This window comes from Hakea prostrata, chromosome 8 (assembly GCF_041222555.1).
Source record: "Hakea prostrata isolate BN-2017 chromosome 8, UWA_Hpros_2, whole genome shotgun sequence".
Lineage (NCBI taxonomy): Eukaryota > Viridiplantae > Streptophyta > Magnoliopsida > Proteales > Proteaceae > Hakea > Hakea prostrata.
In genome coordinates this window covers 46,073,454-46,085,927 of record NC_142607.1, presented here as the reverse complement: position 1 = coordinate 46,085,927, position 12,474 = coordinate 46,073,454, and positions in this window count along the sequence as shown.

Genomic DNA, 12,474 nt, shown 5'->3' with positions numbered 1-12,474 from the left:
TAATTTTCAAGCTTTGTAACTTGGACTCTGTTATTAGTTATATAAGGGATGTATCTTCTTAAGAAGACAAAATTGTTATTGGTTGATTCATGAATTTGAGAATTATATCTGTTTGGTTGTAAAAATCTCTAGATTCATGAAATCTAAAGATTCACATTTACACTAAAAACGTGAATCTGTAGATTTATGGGTAAGGGGTGAAATCCAGAGATTTCAAAAAAGTTATACATTTGCACATTCACAAAAATCACGTCGATTAAATAGTTTTTTAGGATGAATCCACAGATTTCATTCCACAACCAAACATTTAATTTATAAATTATGACTCCATAAATTTGAAATCTCCAGACTTGTGTAAGACAAAATTGTTATTGGTTGGCTTATATCCTCCAAGAAGAGGATCTAAACTCCCTGACATCTTGTATAGATTCGATCCTTCTTGATGGAATATGTAACTGTCCACAATCTTTATTTCCAGTAATTTAATATAAAACAAATTTTAAAGAAATTTTTTATTATTAATTTTTTTTTTCCTTTTCTGTTTGCTTCACTTAAATTGGACCAACACTTGAATTGTCTCTCTTAAGTGGCCTAAATTAGGTGTAACCATAACTATATTATGTCCACCCCACAACATAAAAGTCTCAATTAATGGCAGCTCACTTTTAATATAAAATGACCAAAATACCCTTTCATTGTTAAATTACTAAAATATATTTGTTTCTCATATCATACCCAAGTCTTAGATGGTTGAAGAGACTTTCTTTAACCCATCTTCTTCCTACACTTTGGTGGGGCTTATTTATCTACTATTGCTAGGAAACAACTACACCCCCTCGTTGGCCACTTAAGGGAGGCAGTTAGACTTGTAGACTGATCGGATTCGGTTTTGATACACCACTATTCAAATCTGAATCCGATTAGCAAATCTGCTATCTGAATCACGAATATGAATCTGGTGGAAATTTTTAGAAGGTATCCGAATCCGAATCTAGAACTTGATCAGATATTTGAAAATAGTCTGATCCGATAAATTATCCAAATATTGATTGTTGATTGTCATTTTATTATACATATATTTTTTTATTTTTGATTACTAATTTTTCAATTACTGATTACCAGTTTCCAAATTCGATTATCAACATTTTTTAGATAAAAATGTTTAATACTTGACTCTAATTGGATAATTTTTTATTTTTTGGCTACTGATTACTGGTTTCTAAATCCGATTATCAGTCATTTTCAAAGAAAAAAATGTCTAATAATTTATTATAACCGTATAAAAAACTATTCGTATATTATTAGAATCCGAATCCGAGTCTGATTGCTTATTGGACGGATATGAATTTGAACACTTTTAAACTAATGCAAATGCAAATTTTGACTGGTCTAGAGGCAATACAAGTTTTGTAAAATAACTCTTGAACAAAGCCTCAAGGGTCACGATTTGCAACAGCACGCTCACAAAACATTCGTTTATCCGTTCACGAGGCCTACGTAGAACGCTAGAACGGTTTTCGTCTGTCCCACCGTATCCTCCAACTGCAAACCCACGGCGTCGCCAACCACGTGGGGGAATGTTGGCTTAACAGATACCGAATCAGTCATGCCGTAACTGCCGATAAAATTAATATTTTTATAATGACTTCGCTAGTCCCGGTAACCGGTTCCCAGTGCTTGGCGGACAGCACATGACAAGGGTGTTAAATGGTAAATTACGATTTTCCTGAAAGGAAGCATCTCTCACAACTCACAAGTCACAGTCAGTTACATTTACTAAAGTGCCCTCTATCGTAAAGGTTCAGTGGTTGACAAGAGGGTGAAGAGTGAAGATACGCCACGCCGCCCGGCGGAAGGTAATTTATCTTAAACCAGACAGTAAAATCAAGAACCATTGATTTGGTATCTGCCTCTAACAAAGATTGGTCGTGCTCAGATTTTCTCTTCATGATTCGTCAGATCAGAATTAAGGTTCTAAGTATTTCTATCGTGTCGGGCAATATGATCGGATTCGAACAAGGAATAAAGAGATCAAACAATCCATCCGATACTATCACTCCTAGGTAATGCTGATTTGATTCTGTAAAGACTTCCATATTTGACACTAGGACTGCGTTTGGTTGCAAATGTGGGGTTGGAAAAAAGGGGTCGGAAAAAAAAATGTGGGTCCCAATGTGTAGTGGGGGTGAGGGAAAAGAAAATGAAAGGAAAGGATTTTGTGGAAAGTGAGTGTAGTGGGTCCCACTTTTTACTTTTTCCAACTTTCCCACAAAGTCTCACCAAATATGGGAGGTTTTAAAATGGGTTGGGGGGAAAGTTGCACAACCAACGTAAATCAATGAAACTGTTTTATTTCTTATCAGCACCAAACAATCTACCATTTTGGGATCTAAGGAAAAAGTAAGAAATTTACACTCTTTTCAATAATTTTTCTACCCCACCTTTATTCCAGCAAACAAACGCAGCCTAGGTGTTTTTTGGTAGAAACATCCTTGACAATAGTTGTTCGAATATGATGCACCATAACCATGATCATAGTGTTGTGTCTCAAATCCATCCCAAGTCCCGACTAAAGTGGATAGACTCCCGATTATAAAGAAGACAAGACTTATAAAAACAGTTAGACGTGAGTCAGCTTGGATGCCAGGACAACCGCCTTCGATGGCTAAGTCGGAACCATATTAGGATTTTGAGTGAACCATGTTCAGATGTTATCCAAAAAATGTGTGTCCCCTTAATGAGTGATTGAGACCTTGTTAAATAGTGCATGTGTTACTTTTATATTAGGTCATCATCTCCCATATTCATTTATAACATTGGGGTGATGTCTCAAAGTATCGAGACACATAGTCTCTCATTTCTTTTCAATAAGATTTGAAATAAAATTCAGCATACAAGCCATCAAGATCATGGTTTTAGGCATGTTGCAAATCACCAATACCATTTAAGTTACAAAGTACATACTATGGGTGTCAATTTGTAGCACGAACCGTTAAGATCGAATAGCACCAGCCCATTATAGACTGAATCGGCCCGAACTGAATCTTAATGGGCCGTGTTTGGGCTAAGGGTTGCAGAGCCTTCACCAACCCGAACCTAGACCCAAACCGCAACCCGTTATAACCCGTTTTATGGTTTAACATTAAATATTGTTTGAATCATCATATTACTACTATGTAGTTAATATAGACTATCAGAAAAATTGAACATGAATTCAAAGATCACTTTACAAAAAAAAAAAAAAAAATTCAAAGATCAAATAGTCATTCTACTACTTGTAAGGGACAATTATAAAAGTTAAGTATAAATGTTCAATTAAATGTACTAAGTTTATTTAAATTAAGTAAATATTTATCCAATCTAGAAGTATTTATTTTGCATGTCAAATTAAATACTAACTCAAAAAAAGAGATGTATTTCATAAAAGGGAAAAAATTTAACATTCTCACAAAAAAACTACCCAATTTAAAGACAATCAATCATAGGCCATAACACAAATTGGAATTTGAAAGGGTTTTTGGTTTGAAGATTTGTTTCAGGATAACTATCTGGTGGAGCCTGAAGAATGAACTTGCAGTTTCTATGTTACTACTTACTATCTGGGTTCTTAATTTCTATAAGGTGGGTGAGATTTTTACAACATGGAATGATTTTTTATTTTTTAATAAAAATTAAGCAATAACAATTTTGTTTTTCATATAATTTGACTATTGTTACAATATGCTCAACTATTTCTTTTTTGTTCTTTTTCTTGCATATCATAAATTGTTAGTTCAAACCGTTAGTCAACCCGAATATACACCGTTAGCTCAAACCGTTAGGTAGCCAGAACTCAAACCGCACCAAACCGAAACCGGCCCCAAACAGTTATTTTGCTAACGGACCGCATTTGGATTGAGTGTTTTTGAGCCCAAAACCGCTCCAAAACGAACCATTGACATCCCTAGGACATACAAACACGAAAATGAACCCAAAAAAAAAAAAAAAGTTTTAATAAAAACAGTAAACAACAAATTTGTTTGACACAAATGACCCTCGTTTAAGGGTATAAGTAAAACCCTATATGCTTGAATAAGTTCCAACACATGATCTGGAGCCTAGCTCGAGCGAGCCTGACTCAATTGTTTTAGTCCAAAAAATAGGTTTGGATTACAAATAACTGGTTCTAGTAGGATCAGGTAAGGTTTAAGTTTAGCACTCGAACCAAACCGGCCTGGTCCTATCCGACCCTACGTTAATTTAATCAAAATAAAATTATATAAATTGAGTTTAAGTAATTAATTAGGTATTGAGTACCTCAATGGATTAGCTTAGTTGGCAAACACTAACAAACTTCATAACCACTAGGTAACCGGGTAAAACAAGGCCAATTCAATCTTAGCCGTCGGGCTTAAAAGAACCCCCACAAGGTAAGTGTTGGGATTGTAGTTCTCAAACAATTGTGTGGTTTGATTTAAAGATTTAGGTTTTTATAATAGGGTTGGAATTAGTCTGACCTAGAACTATAAATGGATAATCGAAATTTACATCCGAATTCGCATTTGTATTAGATTACAGGTGTTTGTATTCGAAATTTTTCTTACAAAAAAATATCCGTCCATCAAGCAACTGGACTCGGATTCGAATAATTGTTAATCGAAATCGGATAAAAAAAATTATCTCGAATAGAGTAATAAAGTATTCAATATATATATTTTTTTCTTCTAAAAATGGATGATAATCGGATGCGGAAACCAGTATTCGGATAGTTGGAAATAAAAAATTATCCGATTAGAGAAGAGTATTAAACATTTTTTACAAAAACTCGCGATTTGGATATCGGTAACTAAAAATAAAAAATAAAAAAATGACAATTACCAATCAATAATCGGATAATTTATCGGATATCTGATAAAGTTTCAAATTCAAATTCGGATGCCTTCTTTAAATTTCTGTCGGATTCGAATTTGGATAGCAGTTTTGCTAATCGGATTCAGATTCGAATATTGATGTATCCGAGCTGAATCTGATCGTTTACGGTATGGTATAGTCTGACCCAATTCATCTGACTAGTTACAGTAAATATCACATACAATCGAACTCACATGGAATAGTTACCCATGGAATCTTATATTACGTGGAACCATACAACAGATGACAACTGTAACATGGTATGGTAAACACTGCCGAGTGCCACGGCGAAAGGTCATTGACGACTCGAACTTTTTATTTTTTATTTTTTATTTTTGATAGAAGACTCGAACTTTTTATGAGCAGCGTAATAAGTGTGAGAAAAAAATATATTAATGAAAATGAAATATATATATATAAAAGAAAAAGTAGAAAGGCGTATTAAAAGAAAGGGAATCGGGGTGTGCTGTGGCTTGTCCCTCTCATTTAGTAATTAGTGTCGCTCTTGCTCGGTTTCTCTTTTCTCTCTTTCTCTTTCTCTATCTATCTGTTTCCGCTTTTCTATTCTTTTATGTGTGTGTGTTCATATTTATATGACTCCTCGATCCCTCGCGATCCACGAAAATCCTATGTTGCAGAGCTCGAGTAGCGAACGGAGCTTGAGAGAGAAGCCAGATTGATAAAGCGTTGATTCGGTAGCAGCAATGGCGTCGGTTCCGTTCTTCAAGTCTTCCAATCAGGTAAGTTTTTCAACTTCTGGTAGAAATCATGGCTATTCCAAGGCTCAAATGTGCTTGAAAAAAATCGTAGACATCATTTCGTCTACTGGAATCTCAAGAGGATCGTCGTCGAATCCACAGTTAGATGATGGATTGAAACCTGATGAAACCGCTTTAGTTGAGAAAGATGTGGCTTTGTTTCCTTGTCACCGAGGGTTTGATATCGACTTAAACCTCAGATTAGGTCCTCCGCTTGAAACTGAAGGATCTGAAAATCTCATGGTAAACGGAGGTTTTAGTGCGTGTAGCGCCGTCGGTGAACCTGTTGCCGGCGGTGAGGTTTGCGTAAGTAACGTCGACTGTAATTTGTCTGCGGTCTCGGTCGATGTTTCGATGATTGAAAGAAGTTCTGAAGGCGAATGTGATCCAAAGGATGTCGGAAACTCCTCGGATGATTTTGCGGCGACTAAAGAGGACGGAGGAATGGAAGCAGTCGAAGAAGAAACGAGAGAGATTTCGGAAATCACAAATCTGCAAGTCCGAAGCTCTGGAACCGATGATACTCGAGTCTGTGAAGAAACTAAGGATGTAGAAGTGAAACAGAGTCAGATTATAGCTTCAGAATACGAACAAGAAGAACGAGTAGAGCGAGTTGGAGAAAAGAGTTTCTTCTGGAGTAAAACAAGCAAAAACGACGGTCATTTAAGTCTGCTTGTTGAAGCGGCAAGGTTGATTTCTGGAAACTTCGAGGACGAAGAATCAGATCCGAAAGAAACAAGCGACAACGGTGGACCTATTACACAAGAGGCCTCAGGAGATTCTCTGAAGAGAACCGAAGCAGAAGCAGAAGCAGAAGCAGAGACGGAGACGAAAGAACAAGTCGGTTGTAGTTCAAAACGGAATTGGATGTTCGATTATTTCGAAGGTTTTGAGGATATCTCACCAGTTGTGAGATCGAAGCGTGGGAGAAACCAGGTATTGCCTTGTAGATACAGAGATTCTGTTATTGAGCCATGGAAGCGGCTACCTCGGCAGAGATCAACGAGGGTTGCTGCAAAACGAAGGCCGAGATGATTAGATGAAACATCTTTTTCTTTCTGCTTGTTTGTCTTTTGATTCCACCAGACATGCAAGAACGAGAAATCCGCCATTAAGGACGAGACTGAGTAAGAAAAAGGTGAAAGATGAAAAAAAGGAAACGTCAGATGACGGTTTCTGCTGAAGATAATCCAGATTACAGACCGTCTGCGAGTAGGAAATGCAGGGGACAGAAGTCACAGAGCTGGGGTTTTTAATTAATATTTTCATTTCCTACACTAATTCACAAACTTATTTTAATCTCTTGAATCTCGAGCTCAACCTCCATGAACTGAAGAAAACAGGAAAATCAGGAACAAGAAAAATCCATGGAAGTCATTCATCCTTTGCTGAAGCTTCTGAAATCAGTTCTTCGTGCCTCTGTTTTTGTCATTTCTTCCATGTACGAACTTCATGGTAGTTTGGCAAACCTCCATCATCTCTTTCCATATTAATTATTTTTCCTGTTTAGGTAAAAAAGTTACTAGGCTTTTGCTCTTATGATCTTTAATTTTTCCTTGAATTATACTGAGACTATTAATGTTTTTAGCTTTGGATGGGCTTTGTTCTTCATATTTATAATGGGGCGGTCTGCTCTGAACTTGTAGATGACATTTATGCATAATGCAGCAGGGTTTTCTTATAGTGGTGAAAGAAAAGTAAATGGTGGACTAGATGGATTTCCGAAATTTCCATTGCTTTGATTAGTTTATGTAAGATGGTAGTGTTAATTATTTATTTATTTCCTGCTATGGTAGCTGTTAAGCTTACTGTATATGTGGACCCTTTTAGGGCTTTTAGTTGTATATTGGCACTTATTTCAGTTTCGACCTCTAGCTTTTAGGCCTACTGGGGTTGCTGGCCCACTTCTAAAAATTGAAAATTACGAAAAGAAAACTGGTTAGACTACTGTACATCAGATGACTTTGAAAGTCCTAGATAGGATATTATAGATTTCTAGTCATGGCAAAAAAAAAAGAAGAAAATTATTCTTTCTTGTCTAGTTAAATTTAGAGAATTTGGAAATTCTCTATTAAGTAGTTAAAATTTCGCTAGTCAGGTTAAGGGCTTTAAGACCAGGTTCAAAGTTGAGAGTTTTTAGTGTTGAGAAACTTCCTTGGGATATGATACAAAGATTGATCTTTGAGTGGGGTTGGAGGGCCATGATTGTAGCGAACCTCATTTAAGAGGTATAGAGTTTAATTATTATTGAGTTGTTGTTGGATAATTTTGGATTGTTTACCTACTCCTTCGTGTATCAGCTTTGTATTTTTTTTCTATTTTTTGGGGAAGGTTATTGAATGAAGCTTACATCATGATGGAGGGAGTGCCATTGTAAAATCCAAATACCAATGGTGCAGCCGTCTTCATCCAGTGGGACGTCAGCTAGGAAGTATAATACCTTTGGTAGAACTTCTGTTCTGGTGCAAAATTATTTTATAAATTTCTATTTATCTTTTTGGTGAAGATTTATATATTTTTATGTTAAGAGATTGTTTTTGTTTGGAAATGGGCCTTTTAGTAATTTTGTTTTGAAAATATATTTTATTGTATTGCAAATCCGAGTATGGGTGGGAGGGGGGTCTTGATGGGTTTTCACGGTCGAGATTATTTTATCAAGTTTCTATATTCTTTATACAATGTCTAATTTTTTTTTTTAGATCATTTTTTCTAAAGTTTCATTATCAAAAGAACAAAAGAACAAATCGTTTAGCAGTTCTGCTATTTTGTTTGCTATTTTGTAAGAACAAAAGAACATCTGCTAATATAAATCTTAACAAACTCAAAGGGTAGAGGACCGGTCAATAGATCCATGAGCTGGTTCTGTGAAGGGACATGATCGAGCAACAAACACTGAGGACCTGAAGATATACAAGCTCAGCGAAGAAGTTGCTTTTCTTTTGGAATGATTTGAACATTGCATGATTAGTTCCTCAAAAAGAGGCATTTTGCTAGCCACGAGAGAGCATAGCCGAAAGTTGCAATGCGGATTTGTCTCTTAGGGCCAGATATTTTTCAATCAAGGGATAATCCAAGAGCCGGTACAGGCGTGATAGCTAGCCAGGGAATTGCACAGCCTGTTTCCTCACAAAGAGAGTGGGAACTAGGAAGACCAAAAACCTGGGAAACTAATACCCGGCAGTGTGGAAAAATTGGGAATGTTAAGAAACTCGGTCTTTGCCATACCTACCCATGTAGGATAAATAGCATTTGATTAAGTCACGGCTGCTGGGATTTGACCAACAGAGTCAGAGCACGAAGTCAGAGTCAAACAGCGATGGAATGGAATGAGTGGTAAGAGCCATGCAAAACCGTTGATCATCAATAGTTCTTCAAATTCTGGATGGAGCTTCAGTGATGTGCAATTAATGCACAACAATAAGTTGCGTACGATTCAGATGGAGTGGATGGTCGAGGGTGAAATCTCGACCATCTGTTACATTTTTTTTACTTTTTAAATCATACTTACCTGTAATAAAAAAATGTTTTCTAAGAACGTTACCAAACGGGCCCTCTTTCTGGATGGAATCTACAATAAGGGAACAACCTCTTGTGAGCTTTATTTGGATGTTTTACATTGTTTTCTAAGAACATTATCAAACTTGCCCTCTGCAGTATTCTTTCTGGATGGAATCTATAGGAAGGGAACAACCTCTTGTGAGTTTTATTTGGATGTTTTACATGCATTCACAAGATAACCTGTCTTTTGATAATCGATCTTTGAGCAATATAGACCTAACACAATAGGGTTTACTCTAATGTATGAATGTTAGATTGGACCACTACTTTAGTGTGGAATAGGTTAAAGGCCTTTACTCAACTCATTCGATTTGCTTTGGAGTTATTAATGAATTGGTCAAGTACCTAATATTTAATATCAAAGTTGGTATCATGTCAATGATTCAAATTTCAAAAAAATACTTTTTCTTTTCATCATCAAATCAATCATAACAAAGCCTTGGGAATGGGAGAGGGGGAGAGGGGGAGAGGGGAAAGGTGTAGTGGAAGGGAGGTTTATAGGTCAAAGGGATGGAAATGGGGGAAGGAGAAAAGTGTGGAGGGTTGGAAGTTCGAACCCATGATCTTCTTGGACTTGTTACATTTGCATAGGAGACTGTCACTACTGTGGCACATCCACTCAAAAAAGTACTTGAAAACTATCAAGAAAATACTAGGGAAGTAATTAGACTTCATTGATCTACTCTGTAATGACTGAGATAGCTGTAAGATCAAGCCTTTTCTAACAATACAATTTGAGATTTAGCCTTATATGTTTCGTGGATTCGAAATGTTCTTCACTATGCTATATACTTATTCGATAAACCTCCACATTAACTCACTCACCATTTTGAAGTGTAAATGGAAAACTGTAAAAGGGTTTGAGATTAGTCCATGTATTTCTTTATCTGTTGGCACATATCGATAAAACTCATTATTAACCCTTCAATTTTAAGAACAAATGGTAAACTAAAAGGGAGCTCCATTTCCTTGATTAACTCAATTTTGAATATGGCAATTGTCTTGCATTCACAAAGTGGAACTACTATCCAAAATTTTAAATTGAAATAGATCAAATCATTCTTATATTAAACACTGTTTGTTGTCATCCCTACGCTTTACCAATTGTTCGAGATGACCCAATAATACAACCCCAGATGACAAAATAAAAAAATAAAAAATATCTTGAGGATGACAATTTTTTTTTTCTTTTTTAATTGAAAACGGTGTATTTGGGAAAGCTTAAAGTTATTTATTCATAATGAGAACATCAAATATTAAGAACTTCTTTTGGGTAAGGACTTTTGCTTATAAGTGTGTAGAACCAGTGGCATCTACAATGACAAGGTCATAAAGCTATTATTTCCTCATAAACTGAATTTAACAATATTAATTGTGTAGGTGTCTCAGGGCTTGAAAATAACTGAAGGAATCTGATCACACTGACAATGGGTTCTCTCTGTCTCGGTGTATCGAAGACTTTAATACTTTTTGCAAGAAAACAATATGAAATAGTGGAGTCCGTTAATAGTAGACTTAAACCACATTACAGTATTGAAGTCTACACTACAATCTAAAAATTAAGATAGAAGAAAGAACATTGTTGTTTGATTGATTTGTTGAGTGTTCTTCCAAATACAAAACAATGACTATGTATAGATTACATATACTAACCACCCATGGGCAAACCTGCAACTACTCCTAGATAAGAATTCAAAATATTTGGGAAAAAGTCAACTATTGAAAATTGCCTTTAACTACTACCTTCTTCCCCTTCCACGGTCAACTTTACGATATTATCCTTGTCTTAGGCTAACGTTGAATGGTTTCCTTAATCTTGATATTTATTTAGTTTGGTTTGCCATTGAACTTGGTCACAACTAGTATAAATTTTCGGGAACTAACAACTATTGAGTGGATTCTATTGAGTGGATTTTGACCATTCTATCACACACACCAATTGTAACAACCCCCGTAATTCTAACACGAGATCCATATTGCAGGTCCAAGTACCTGAAATTCCAGCTAGAAGAAGCTGTGGTCTATCTGGATTGAAGCCCATGATCCATACCCTGAGGCCATGGACCTGGATTCTATAGATGAAGAACATGTCATACTAGAAACTCAAAGGAGATCTAGTAGAAACCCTGATGGATTGGGAAGGTGGATCTCTAGCTTGAGACAAGTCAAGTTTGAAGATGTCCAAGATCAAGCTAAGGATCCCCCACATGTTGGTTAAGTTAGATTGGTGTCGGGGATCAACCGGTTGAGCAAAGCACCAAATTACTGAAAAGTACTAGAGGGTAGTTGCTTAAGGCGGTTGATTGACCCAACCAATTGCCCCAAGAGACCGATCAGGTCTAATTGCAGGTTTTAAACCCTGTTTTGCCCCAGCTCTCTATGAAGAGTCATCCATGACTTAATTTCATATTATTTTATTGGTGGAGGCTACTATGGATAGTTGGGAGGCAGAGTTTATGTGTTTGGTGGTGAAGAACGCTCGAATCACATAGAAGGTTTGATTCTCGTGCAGTCTTTCGAATCTTCGAGAGGTTAGTTATCCACACACACTCATCCTACATGTTCTCTTTGGTATTTGAGTGTTCCTCTTCCCTCCATGATTATGTAGATAGTGAGTTGAGGTGGTTAGAATTTTTCCACCGATGATAGAGACTAGATCAAGCCCGAAGATGGATTTCTATATCCAAATCAAGGGTTGGTTTAGTTGAAGAGATGAAGTGGATTCTAAGTCTTCTTCCTCTTCTGTATTTCTAGAATGAGATGAACTCTCTAGTATATTAAGGATGAAATTCGGATTTGAATCATCCCAAAATCAGATCGAAGATGAATGATCAAAAGTTTGAATTTCAGACTTAAGTTGCTGCCCAAGAAGGGGGTGGTCGGTCAGAGCAGTTGATTGACCCAACTAACCACCATGAGCGATCGGCTGGGTCACTATAGCCATGTCAGCTTGGGTTTGCTCCATTTTGACTTCTAATTTTAATGAAACTTCTTAACCCTAATCTAGGTGATCTTTGAGGTTTACTAGACCTGTTACTTGTGAACTTTAATTGTACTTTCAGTAGCTTTTCTAGTATAACATGTAAGGTTACGTTTCCTTATGAATTGACATATAATGTGATAAACTGTTTATAACTTTGATGCATAAGTAGCCTTACAACATGCTGTTATAGTAGTTTTAAATGATTTGTTGTTATTGTTCTTTATGGAGGCAACTCTGGCGATTACCGATTCCTCCGCGAGCTATTCATTTTCTATGGAAATTATT